This window comes from Muntiacus reevesi, chromosome 2 (genome assembly GCF_963930625.1).
Source record: "Muntiacus reevesi chromosome 2, mMunRee1.1, whole genome shotgun sequence".
Classification (NCBI taxonomy): Eukaryota; Metazoa; Chordata; class Mammalia; order Artiodactyla; family Cervidae; genus Muntiacus; species Muntiacus reevesi.
Genome location: NC_089250.1, coordinates 235,707,192 through 235,721,145, shown reverse-complemented (window position 1 = coordinate 235,721,145; position 13,954 = coordinate 235,707,192).

The following is a 13,954-nucleotide window of genomic DNA, read 5'->3' as shown; positions in this document are numbered from 1 at the left end:
AGAGGGAAATCTTCTCACTAATAGTCTGTTGACTTACCATCCAAGAGTTCTTCCTGGTTACACTTCAGCCATGGCAGGACTTTGAATGGGCTACATCCTTTTCCTGAGCCCCTGATTTTCCTTCTGTTACTTGAGTGGGTTGAGGGTGGCTCAGTTCCAAAGGATCCACCTACCAACACAGGAGATGTGAGAGACCTGGGTTTGATCCCTGGGTCAGGAAGATCCCCTGGAGGGGGAAATGGCAACCCACTCCAGTATTCTTGCCTGGAAACATCACAGGGATAGGGGAGCCTAGCAAGCTACAGCCCATGGGGTAATAAAGAGTCAGATGTGACTGAGCGCACACACACACACACACACACACACACACACACATTTGAGTGGGTTGAATAAAATGGCCTCTTAGGACTTGTCACTCAAAAGTTGATTGATTCCTTGAATCCAAATTTCTTAGCTTGACATTTAAATCTTTCCATACAATGACTCTAAAGTCAACTTTATTCACCATCATTCTCTGTACAGAACCCAGACAGGCCACATTAACAATGCTATCAATAATCGTATAAAATTGCTGGTGTTCCTTAAGTGTCTATGTGCCAGGCTTTGAGAACTTTTCCCATCTGATCCTCCCAACAATCCTACTAAAATCATTCCCATTTTACATATGAGAAAGTGAGGGCTTACATCACTTGCTCACACAGCAAGTAAGGGCCAGGGCTAGGGTTCAAAGCCAAGCAGTCCATACCCTACGCCACAACATTATGCTGGTTGACTGGTCCACCGAACAAGCCCTGGGTATCCCTCTCACTATACAGATGTGAAAACTAGACTCAGAGAGGTTAATTAACTTGGCCAAGGTCCTACAAGCAATAAGTGGCCTCTGAAGCTCTTCCCTTGAATTCCACCCTGTTCCCACTAGATCCCAAGACCCTCAGGCTGCCCTCTGGCAGCCCCTCCCCCATCACCCTGGAGGTACCTCTCTCTCTCTCTCTCCATCTCTCTCTCTCTCTCTCTCTCTCTCTCTCTCTCTCTCTCTCTCCTTAGACTGCCTGACCTGCCTCTGCTTCCCCAGCACTGACCGGGAAACACAGCAGAAGACCTGAGGGTCTGGGCGATTCAGCAAAGGCAGCAAGTTGCTCCTTTTCCATGAAAATACAAATCAAGAAACCCAAAGTCTTTTCATCTGACCCAGAAAATAAACTTCCTTTCTCCTAGGCTGGCTTAGTAGATGCCAAGTTCCACCTCAGGCCTTTAGAAAATCTAACCAAACCAAACACAGCTAAGCCTTAAACCCTTCTATGATTCCGTTTATAATAAAAACATGGACTTCCCCTCTCCCCTGGTGGGGCGAATTGCTGCGGTGAGCAAAGCTGTTTTCATAGTCAGCTAATTACCCCCTTAAAGATGGCTGATGATCTAACTTCCCGCCCTCCATTTGGCTGAGAAGTGCCCCCGCTCGGCTCCAGAAGGCTAAATGGAGGAGAAGCAGGCACTAGAGGTGTGGGAAGGGGCATCAGGGAAGCCCCCAGGACCCCTACCACCTAGAGCCTAGAACAAGAACCATGGAGGCAGAAAATCAGGCTTCCAAACCTGCCTATGCCAGCTCGGGTCTGCACAAGCGATATTACCTGCCTGAGGCTCAGTTTCCTCATCTGTAAAATGGGGACACCGGTGGTGCCAAGAGAAAGTACAGAGAAAGTAAGGATCTGGCACAAAGCTGGTGCTTGGTTGGTGATAGATTACTCATCTCTTTCCTGTCCTAGTTTCTAATCTTGCTGGGACTACCCAAGACTGAAAAGCCTGACTGGGCGTTTGCCACTTTCAGCATGTCCCTCCCCAATCATAATAGTCAAAATGAACATTTAATGAGCACACCAGCCAGAATTTGGTGTCTTAAATGGTTTATAGCTGTTATCATTTTTTAACCCTAAAAACAACCCTGGGAGATAAAGTCCTATTATTTTTTCTGCTTATTTTAAAAATGTATTTTGTATTGGGGCATAGCCAATTTGCAAACAATGTTGTGACAGTTTCAGGGGAACAGTGAAGGGACCCAGCCATACATATCCATGTATCCATTCACCCCCAAACTTCCCTCCTATCCAGTCCACCACACAACGTTGAGCAGAGTTCCATGTCTCAACGTAGGTCGTTGAGACAAGTCTTACTATTATGCCCCCTTTACAGATGAAGCAATTGATGCTCAGAAAGGTTAACTTATTCAACTAGGAAGTGCTGCAATAGAATTATTATTTATGATAATATTTCAGAAGCTACTTGGGAGTTTTTGTGTGTTTCATCTTTTTAAAAAAATGGATAAAGAATTTGCTGAATATTGAATTCTGCAATGAGGAGGATCTTCTCAGGGTTTGAAGGCAATATTACATCACCTTCTAACTTCCGCTGTTGTTGAATAGTCTCTTGCTATTCTTATCCCCAATCCCCCTAGGGTGATATGTTTTACCTGTCTGAAAGTCTTTAAGACCTTCTCTTTATTTTTGATGATCTGAAATGCTGTCATATGAGCCTTAGTGTCAACCTTTGTTCATTCATCCAACCTTTGTTCATTCATCGCACTGGAAAGCCATTTAATCTGAAGATTTCTAGGCAGTGTTCTTGCATTTTTTTCGTTGTGTTTCTTTTCTGTGTACATTGTTCCTAAGCTTCCTAACAGTGGGATAAAAGACACAGGAGTTTGGCCTTGAGTTTCTTAAAAATCTTTCCCTCCTAATAACTATCTTTTTAGTTTTTAAAAATTTAATCTTCTGATTTTCTCAACTTCATCTTCCATCTCTTCTATTACATTTTTTTCATTTTCACTATTATATTTTTAGTTTCTAAGAACATTTTCAAAAAAAAAGAATTCTTTCCAAGAACAACATGTTGATTTTTATAGACATAATAGCACTCTGGAGATAATACAGATGTTTGGTTGTTCCAATGCTTCTGGTTCCTATACTGTCTTTATTTCCTATCTTCATTTTTTTTTTTTTTTTTTTTTTTGGAGGAGGGTAGGAGTCTTTGCTTTTTAGTATGGAAGACTTTTGTCAAAGTCTTAAAGATAGTTGGCTGTGTGTTACATTTGATGGACAGGCTCTAAAAAGTGACCAGGAAGCTTGATGAGTTTTGATAATTGTACAAAGGCAATGTTTTGCTTTTGGAGACCCCCAATTGTTAGTATCTATTGATCTTCCCTTGGAGGCCACTCATATTCTCCAAGGAATCTCTCATCTCCTGCGGAATGGCAGTGCAGGAAAGGGAGGTATGATCATAAGACAAGAAGCTGGAGTTCAAGGAGCAGGAGAGAGAATCAACCATTTAATGTTCCAGATATAATGCTATTGGGATTTGCTGGGAAGACTTCGGAAACAGAGAGTTGGAAAAAAAGGGTAGGAAGAGGCATTTTATTGGTACCTTGGTTAAAACTTATTCTTGTCTAAAAATTCCAACACTGTTTTTTGAAAACTCCAACACTTTCATCCACACAATTTATTTTGAGATTTCCATGTCAAATGGCTCCAATAAGATGTTATATTTCTGTTCCAGTTTCCCCTTGAAACTATCTTGAAAAGTACTAATATTGGGAATAATGCAACTTAATGTTTGAAAGTATTTTAAAATATCTCTGTATTTAAGAAGATACAGCTTTGATATTTAAACTCCAGAATTTACTGTTTTTCTGTTATCTATATACAGTTCTAATCTGATTTTCCCATTTAATATTTTAAGAACATTTCTGTCATTAAACAGTCTTCAATAATATTACTTTTAAAAGCTATGAAATATTCTATTATATACACATAATTTATATAACTATTTCTTTATTGCATGAATTTTTTTTCAATTTTCATCTTTCCTACAAAGAATCAGGGTTGATATTTAATGGTTGTGCATGAGCCCAGCCACACTAATACACCACAGGAGGTATGTGCTCTGATTAGTTGGTCTCCTGGCCATGACAGTCATTAAAATGCTTTTTTTTTTGGCATACCAACCTTATAAACAATATGGGAGTAACTATCATCAGAACTAAGTCTCAGTGCAAGATAACAATTATTTATTTAGCATACCTTCCTAGAAAAAGACTTGCTATATACTAAGTATTAATGTTTTCGACATTTTTGACAAGCATTGTGAAATCAATTTCTAGAAAGGCTATAACAATTTCTAATCCTATCAGCAGAATGTGAGAGTTTCTCTTTTCTACAAAGGATCTTTTTAATCAGTAAATTTCTCAAGTGATCCTGAATTCTTAAACTCATAAGTAACATCCCAGACTCACATAATCTAGTCTCCCTCTTGAACACTGCATAGAATAAACTCCTGTAACACACTACAGGCACGCAAACTTCGAATTAGCCTTCTCAACCTGGGCTCTGTGGACATTCACTGTAGAACGTATGCTTAGAAAAGATAATTCTGTGGTCAAATAAATGTAGGTGCTAGTACTGTCATCATCCCTCCTTTTGAGAGTCCCAGAGCTCACCAACACAGTAAGAATGTTGAAAAGATCTGAAATCCATTTAGAACCATTTACCTCTTTAATCTAGAGTTTCCCAAACAATATCCATTCTTCAAGTAATGTCTTCAGCTCAGTTCAGTTCAGTAACTCAGTTGTGTCTTATAGAGAACTCAAATGACTAGGTCTTCAGAACAAGTTTGGGGAATCTGGTCTAGCTCAGTTCAGTCGCTCAGTTGTGTCTGACTCCTTGTGACCCCATGGACTGCAACACGCCAGGTTTACCTGTCCATCATCAACTCCTGGAGCTTGCTCAAACTCATGTCCATTGAGTCAGTGATGCCATCCAACCTTCTCATCCTCTGTCATCCCCTTCTCCTCCCGCCTTCAATAGTGCCCAGCATCAGGGTCTTTTCCAATGAGTCAGTTCTCCGCATTGGTGGCCAAAGTATTGGAGCTTCAGCTTCAGCATCAGTCCTTTCAGTGAATATTCAGGGTTGATTTCCTTTAGGATTGACTGGTTTGATCTCCTTGCAGTCCAAGGGACTCTCAAGTATCTTCTCCAACACCACAGTTCAAAAGCATCAATTCTTCAGTGCTCAGCTTTCTTTATAGTCCAAATTTGGCCTAACGTGTGTCCAAAAAGCATAATCCTATCATTGTACAAGTGGCTTTCCCTGGTGGCTCAGTGGTAAAGAAAATGTCTGCCAATGCAAGAGACAGGTTTGGTCCCTGGGTTGGGATGTTCCCCTGGAGGAGGAAACGACAACCCCCTCCAATATTCTTGCCTGGAAAATCCCATGGATGGGGGAGCCTGGCCACTTATAGTCCATGGGTGTCTCAAAAGAGTCGGACACGACTGAGCAACTAAACAACAACAGCAATCACTGTGCAATAACACAGTGTTCACACTCAGTAATCCCACCACTAAATAGCATGATAAACATAAAACAAGCTAGGAATTAAAATCACTGACAAGTAATAGAAAAACTTTCATATGAGGACAGCTTAAAGAAAACAAATTCTGGAAAGAGGGATGATGAAGGAGACATAACTGAATGGGTTAAGAGGCTTTCTAGATTCTGAAACATGACACTGGCAGTCCATAGAGCAGGAGGGACATGGTTTAACCTTCACAGGGGACAACAGAGTTAAGGAACTCATTACCCCATTCAAGTTCAAGGAACATTTAGGCAAATTAGTGGATGTCAGGTTCAAAATGGATTACTTGAGGAAAGCTAAGGACCTGCAGAAGGAAAACATCTCTGACCTTTGGAAACTGACATCAGAGAAGGAAATTACCGTGTTCCTCCTTGGAATCTGCCAGTCATCACTTAGTCTTTTTCTTAAAGGTCTCCAAGGGAAGAGCCCCTTGCATCCTCTAATAACCCATCTCATGCTATTCCATCATTAATCACTAAGAAATATCATTCTCATGCCCACTGAAGCCCTTCACCTTCTCTCCTCTCTGGGGCTTAAAAATAAAAATTTAGAATTCCTTACTTCTTTTATTTATTAATGTAAAAGGAGGGGAGGACAGTTAAAGTGTGGGGAAGACCCAGAAATCTCATTCAGTATTGATTTTCGGCCATCTTCAAGGAGTAATTTTGAATTTTGGAGCTTCCAGCAAGATAAGTTTAGCATTCACACTTAAAAAGAGCATAGGTCCCCAAGATACCCTCCTGCCTTCAGTGGTTCCTGAATAATAATTTTTACGAAGATGATATTTGTTGAGGCTTGTAGGTCCTCTCTCCAGAGGTCTCTTCTGTAACAGGGCATCTCACAAGATGACCAGCACCACAGAGCCCAAAATTTCCAAGCACTTTGGCCACACAGTGGCCAAATAGATAAAGCCAGAGACGTCTTTCCACAGGTCAGCATCTCAAAAGACCTCGGATGAACTTGTTAACTTTATCAAGCTTTACAGAGAAGAGGGAACACCTGGAAAGGAGCTCATTCTATCATAGAGAAGACATCGCTTACCCAATCCACTTTGCTTTATTTATGCAAGAAATCAACCAGAATAGGAAGGGATTTGCCCAAAGTTGCCAAGTTGTTAAGAAGCATGGCTGGGTTTAGAAGCCTGGATATCCTTCAGCTAAGAGCTTTATCCATTAGCTTCTATTTCTCCTACACTGAACATTTTGCCACCTCTATAAGGGGCAGTTAATGAGTCAGAGTCTAGGAAGACTCCTCTCATGAAGATGAAATCCCTGGATTCCCAGTCTGTAGGGACAATGGAACTTCCCCGCTGGGTTTTGAGGTCTTTGTGTTGTGTGTTAAGAGTTAAACCTTTGACCGGATGTGAACTCTTCCAGAACAAACCCTCCAACTGCCTAGCAAGACTCTTCCAAAAATGCCTTCCTTAATTATTGAGAAAGCATCTTTTTTGCTAGGTTGCCAAATATTATTGCAGGGACTAATGCAGAATTAAGGCTTGTTTTCCTCTCTTCCCCTTAACTGTACACCCTTAGCCTGGTTTTAAATTTCTCCATCCTCCATTGGTATTGGCAACCGTGGATTAGTAATGCTAAAAAATTTATCTTTACAACCTATTGTCTTGGGTAAGATGGTATCAACAGCTCCAGATGGACCAATCTCTAAGAATAATTTCACTTCCCCTTATCATTGACAGGAATCACATTTACATATTCTACTGGTGGGTGAGATAATGCAGAGATGATTAATGTCCCTCGATGTACAGATACCTGTAGACTGTTTGATCAATGTCTCCCCAAGAAAGTGTCTTTCAATCTGGAAGCTCCAAGTCCAAAAACGCACTGTGATTAATGTAACTAAATGTTTGAGGTCGGCAGAAGCTGCAGGCTCTTTCTAGTGTCCCCGTCACACTAAAGAGAGGTCACAGGAAACTGGATTAGTCATGTGTAGAAAAAGTCTATGGGGCACCTTTGAGCGGGATGAATTTCTTTTAAAGTCCCTTTAAAAAAAGAAGCAGAATCTCCTTTGGAATGGCTCCTCCAGGGAACAATGACACACTTTCATGCAAGTATCAGTCCCATTTTGAAAACCAAACGGGTCTGATCCTATGTGTTGTATTGGAGTTAGGACCTACCCTGATTATTTCACACATTTGTTAAGCAGAAATATCTGGTTTCCCCAAGTTATCCCTTAGAGAGGCACTGGAACCAGCTGGAATGATATTCAAAAGGCATGAAGAGGAGTTCGATATTGTATGTGGTTTTCTAATCCTCTAGATTTATTTCAGCATTTCCTCTGAGATGCCTTGGAAAATGATTCAGAGTTAGGGTTTCCCATCTTTGGAGTCCAGATAGAGAAGAGGTTAAACAGGGACTCTGAGGCCAACTTGAACCGCCTTACCTCTCAACACTTTTTGTTTTTATAATTTTGCTTATTTATTTACTTATATTTGGCTACATGGGTCTTGATTGCGGCACATCGGCTCTTCACTGTGGCCCGTAGGCTCCTCTCTTGTGGCCTGAGAGCTTAGCTGCCCCACAGCATGTGCGATCTTAGTTCCCTGACCGGGGATTGAACCCATGTCCCCACACTGGAAGGTGGATTCTTAATCACTGGACCACCAGGAAAGTCCCTTGACCCTTCCTTAACCTAGGTGAACTTGGGGCCTGTTTGAAATCTTCCCGGGCCTCAGTTTGCGTGCATGCTAAGTCACTTCAGTCTGACTCTTTGAGACCCTACGGACTGTAGCCCACCAGGCTCCTCTATCCATGGGATTCTGCAGGCAAGAGTACTGGAGTGGGTTGCCATGCCCTCCTCCAGGGGATCTTCCTGACCCAGGGCTCGAACCTGTGTCTCTTCTGTCTCTTACATTGACAGGTGGGTTCTTTACCACTAGCGCTATCTGGGGAACCCATGCCTCAGTTTACTCACCTAGAAACCTAGAGTAATCAGCATCAGTACCCTTCGGGTTACTGGCAAGTTTAAATGAGAAAACATTCTTCACGGGCTTCGTTCAGTGCTCGGCACTTGGCGAGAATTCAATAGATTCTCACTATTGTTATTGTCATCATTAATCCTAAAAATTGCTTGTTGAAATGTCTCCCACTCATGTCTGTCTCATGCACACTCCCTGCTAACAATGAGGTGAGGTTTTTTTTTTTCATTTATTTTTATTAGCTGGAGGCTAATTACTTTACAATATTGTAGTGATTTTTGCAATACATTGACATGAATCAGCCATGGATTTACATGTGTTCCCCATCCTGATCCCCCCCTCCCGCCTCCCTCCCCATCCCATCCCTCTGGGTCTTCCCAGTGCACCAGCCCTGAGCACTTGTCTCATGCATCCAACCTGGGCTGGTGATCTGTTTCACCCTTGATAGTATACTTGTTTCAGGGCTATTCTCTCAGAACATCCCACCCTCGCCTTCTCCCACAGAGTCTAAAAGTCTGTTCTGTACATCTGTGTCTCTTTGAGGTGAGGTTTTATTCAGGTATAGTCTGGCTAGTTTCCTCCTGCAAGGAGATCTATTTTCCACTGGAAAATATTTTTAAGGAAATCATATTCAATTCAAGTACATTTGCATAATAATATGCATATCTAAAACCTGACTAGGCTAGGCTGCCCCTAGCTGTGGGAGCTAAGGAGGCCATATTTAGGAATACAAATGACTTCAGGAATATGTTTTGGTGCCCTGGAATGCTTCCAAGGAACACACGTGGGTTGTGATTAAGTGGCAAGACTGGAAGATACTGGAGGAATTAAGAAAGAGAATCCGGAACCACACACAGTGGTCAAATTCAAAAGACGGAGTTTGGGAAGGATGAGCCTGAGATGGGAGTGGTGGGAATTTCTCAAAGGACAGCATAGGTCCTGCGAAAGCCATTTGACTCCCTCACTCATTCAGACATTCATTCATTCAACAGACATTTACTGAGTGCCAGGGAGAGTTCTAGGTGTTGGGATAATGCAGTAAACAGGTCAGACTTCGTTTCTTCTTTCATGAGGTTTAGATCCAAGCAGAGTGAGCAGATAGGACAAGCAAATAAAAATATGGTCATTTCAACCAGGCATAAGTACAGTGAGGAAAACAGAGACCGCCATGCCATTCCTTCCCAGAGCAATGAAGAGATGCTTCATGGAGAAGCTGCTCAAAAGCATCTGAGGATCCTGGATGCCCTGTCCTCTTTTCTATCATGTAAGATTTTGGAAAAATCACACTCTCACTGGAGCCTTTATCTCTCTGGAATATAAGAGTCATGATTCCAAGTTCCCAACATGGAATCCTTCAAAAGGCAGGTCATCCAACACTTCCACATTCCAGCCCAGGTTTAGCAAACACCCAATAGTTCTGCTGCCCAGGCTCCCATCCTGAGCCCATGGCCAGCATCACCAGTCCTTTGTGATATTGCTCAGCCACAGTCTAACTCCAGGCAGAATCTTATCAACCCATCAGAGTGGGCACTAGGGGGCTAGTCCTTGGCCTCTACCCTGGATGAAATTATGGAAGTTGTACACCCATGGCTGATTCATGTCAATATATGGCAAAAACCACTACAATACTGTAAAGTAATTAGCCTCCAATTAAAATAATTAAGTTTTAAAAAGAAATTATGGAAGTCATAGTAGACATTCGTTCTCCTTGCCCACTGACACAATCAGAAGATGTAGTTACTACCTTGCACAAGAAAGGGAGAGATCGCTATGTGATGGCATGTGTCATATCCTTCCTATAACCACTTTCTCTTTCCATGGGCATCCTTACCTACCAATGGCAGGACAGGGATCCCCAGCTGGAGACCCCGGGGACCTGCAAGGCTGGACACTGTGGCCTGCCCCTTCCTCCGTACCACACAAACACCCTCTCTGAACTTGCATCTCAGAAGAAACACTGGATGGACTTTGGAGTTGTACCAATTAGAGATTATATCCTGACTCCATTCTTTGCCAGGTATGTGATCTTAACCTCTCTAAGCCTTAGTTTCATAATAGATACAATGGGGAAATGACAGTATTCAACTAACAGGATGAGCTGGTACGTTCAAGTCCTTGTGCACTGTTAGCGCTCAATAAATGGTATGTATCACTATCCTTATTATTGCTGCTATCTGTTAACAATGAAGGAAAGACGGATGGAAGGAAGGAAGGAAAAAAGGAAGAGATGAAGGAAGAGAAGGAGGGTAGGCAGGAGGGAGGAAGGAGGAAAAAGAGAGAGAGAAAAAAAAAACCACGAGAGAGCATCACTGGGACAAAAATGTCTATTGCCTGCTAAATAATGCAGAGTGTTTGCCCTTTCAGACTGTGAAGGTTTAGAAGAAGGTTTATGTAATTTTGCATTTTTTTCCAACAGGGAGAGACAGCCAGGAGGGAGGGTGGCAGCAGGGGAACGTGCCTCCAGTACAAAAAAAAAAAAATTCACATTCAATAAATGGGAAAATTATTTAAATAAGCCATCCTGAGGAAAAAAATACAGAAGCCAATTTTATTCATAAAACAACTGATTTACAGCATTCTAGCTAAGAGCAGCTTTTAACTCAAGCCTCTGAGATCCTATTTATTATTCAGCAAAATATTCAAGATTAATAAAGGTATCTTTAATACTAATATAGCAGCAAGAGCTAATATATGTAAAATAATTATTATGAAAAGTATTATCAATATTTGGGGGAATAATGTACATGCATAATGAATGAATTTTGCCCCTGGGTTTAGACTTATATCTTGGCCTGATTTTGCATGAAGAAATTCTGCATTATAATGAAAGGCAAAATGATCACACATTATAACCACGAGTTTTTTATCACTGCTTAGAAGGATCCTAAAACTGTCACCTAAACAGGAAATATATATATATATTCCACATAAGCATGTATGGTGAGATGTATCATTCTTTGAAAGGCTGGAAACACCCAAACACCCAACTGCTTTCAAAAATGACAATTATCAGCCTGAAGAAGTAAATAAGAAACTTTATGATAGCCAAATATTATAAAAACTAACCAAATTTTAGGGAAAGGAAGGGTTGCTTAGATTTATTTTTCAGTCTAAACATTTCTGAGGATGAAATCCTCAGTGATTTCCAAATGGCATATACAAACTAAATCAAATAAAGAATGACTTTCATCTTCATGAGCCTTTGAAGACCTTTCAAAATCAAGCAGAAGGTCCTTCTCCACGTCTCCCTTCACCCCAAACTTCTGAAGTAAAACTCAAATTTAATTCAGCAAATGAATGGACATCCTTCCTTTCACCAAACCTTGTGAAAATACAAAGAAAAATGTGGAAGCATTCTTTTCCTTCTAGAACAGAGAATCATAAAATCAAACACAAAAAGGGATCTCAGCAATCAGCTGTCTAGTCTATTCCCTTATTTTTTATTTTATTTTTTTAAAGGAAGCTGAGGCCTAAAAATGGCAAACTCACACAGTTCCTTACCTCTAAAAGCAGGAAAATTTCGACTACACGCCCCTCCCCAACCAAGCTCAACCAATGAAGATGCAGTGTCCACTGATGACATCATCTGTTTCCATGTGGAATCTCTACCTTCTCAAGGCAGTGGTGGAGTACATTGGGGGCCAAGTCAAAGTTGGCCTTCACCACCACCCTCAGCAGGAGCCCCAATCTGAACACCAGGTCAACTCACCATGGCTCCGTACTTTGCGCAAAGCATGGCTTCACTCAACAGCCTCTACTCTTCCATCGACGTTTGAGTCACGAAGATTTCTACCTTAAATGATCCCTAAGATGAGGCAGGCATGTTCACCATCACCTAAAGAAAACAAAAGTTTCCGAATGCTTTCCAGCTCTTGAATTTATGTGTAAGACCTCATGTTTGAAAGGTTTTATTTTTTATGTTAAATGACTACACCGTAAATCTCACCAACGGCATAAATCAGACGACGCCAGCCCCAGGAGTGAGGCTGAGGCCGATTTATGACGAGGCATGAGAGAGGAACAGTGTGTTTTATTTGTTTTACCACCTGGCATTTACACGCAGAGGAGTCTGGGGGGAACTGGCCTGTACGGGCCAGGGAACAGTCCACAAAGCTATAATAAATCCACCTGTGACTGGCAATCCACCTCGGGTTAAAAACTTGGACTCAAATAGCCACAAAGATATGCTGTCTGGTGGGAGATTCTTGATCCTGAGTAGAAACAGTGTTGGCTTGGAAAGCCAGTGTGACAACTGCCATGTCTAGTCCAGCTTCAAACACTGCTAATTAATGGTAATAGAGTTCTTTGCAGACTTTTCCACCTTTGCTGTTGGGAAATTCAAGATCAATATGAAACATTTTAAGGGAAATTTTACAAATCTTTAAATCATGAAAATTTGTTTTCAAGAGTACTGAGTCTTTAAGGGCCTCTCAGCCAATCTTATCTCTGGGATAATATGTGTGTGTGCTCAGTCGTATCCAACTCTTCATGACCCCATGGACTGTAGCCCGCCAGGCTCCTCTGTCCATGGAATTCTCCAGGCAAGAATACTGGAGTGGGTTGCCATTTCCTTCTCCAGGGGATCTTCCCGACCCAGGGATCAAACCCGCATCTCTTATGTCTCCTGCAATGGCAGATTCTTTACCAACTGAGCTACCAGGGAACAATCATTTATTAAACAAATATTTAATGAACACCTACCATATGGCAAGTCTATCCTCTTGCAGAGTTTAGCATCTAGTGGGGGACACAGAAAATTTTCTAAAATAGGTCAGAGAAGAATAATTGCCCCAGAAATAAACAAAGGAGAGAGTAGTGGGATGGTCAAGAAACGTCTCCTTGATAAGTGAACATTTCATTAGGGACTTGAAGGAAGTGAAGGAAAGAGCCACTGTGTTAACAGAGGTAAGAACATCCAGCCAGTACAAAGGCTGGAGGTGTGAGCAACGTTAACATCTATCAAGGAGAAACCAGGGAGACCAGGGTGGCTGACAAGGAAAAAGTGCTAGAGAATAGAGGCTTCCCAGCAGTTCAAAAGGAGAACGTTCCTACAAAAGCTTTGTAAACTGAAACAGCATAGGGTGAAGAAGCAATACCCCTGGGACACATCTTGCTAAGAGATGCACCAAATAAATCTAGATCAAGCACAGATGCTTGATCAGAACTCTGGTGACCAGATCCTGAGAGGCTGAGTATAGTTTCCAGGGAAGGAGCTTGGGGGGGGCCACTCTCTGCTCTGGGTGTGCGTTACCTTTCTCGTGGCTGCTGCGAAACAAATGCTGAAAGCGGAATTCACTCCTCTTCATGAATCCTCTTCAGGTTTCTTTCACCAATCAAAAATTGATACTAATGTAGCTCTTTCACAAAACTTGTTTAAAAAAAGGGGGGGGGGGATGCCTGTAATACCAGGCCAGATCCAAGGGTGTGTGTGCATGCAAGTCACTTCAGATGTATCCATCCCTGTACAACCCTATGGACCATATCCTGCCAGGTTCCTCTGCCCATGGGATTCTCCAGGCAAGAATATTAGAGTGGGTTGCCATTCCCTTCTCCAGGGGATCTTCCCAACCCAGGGTTCAAACCCTCATCTCTATTGTCTCCTTCATTGGCACTCCAGTTTG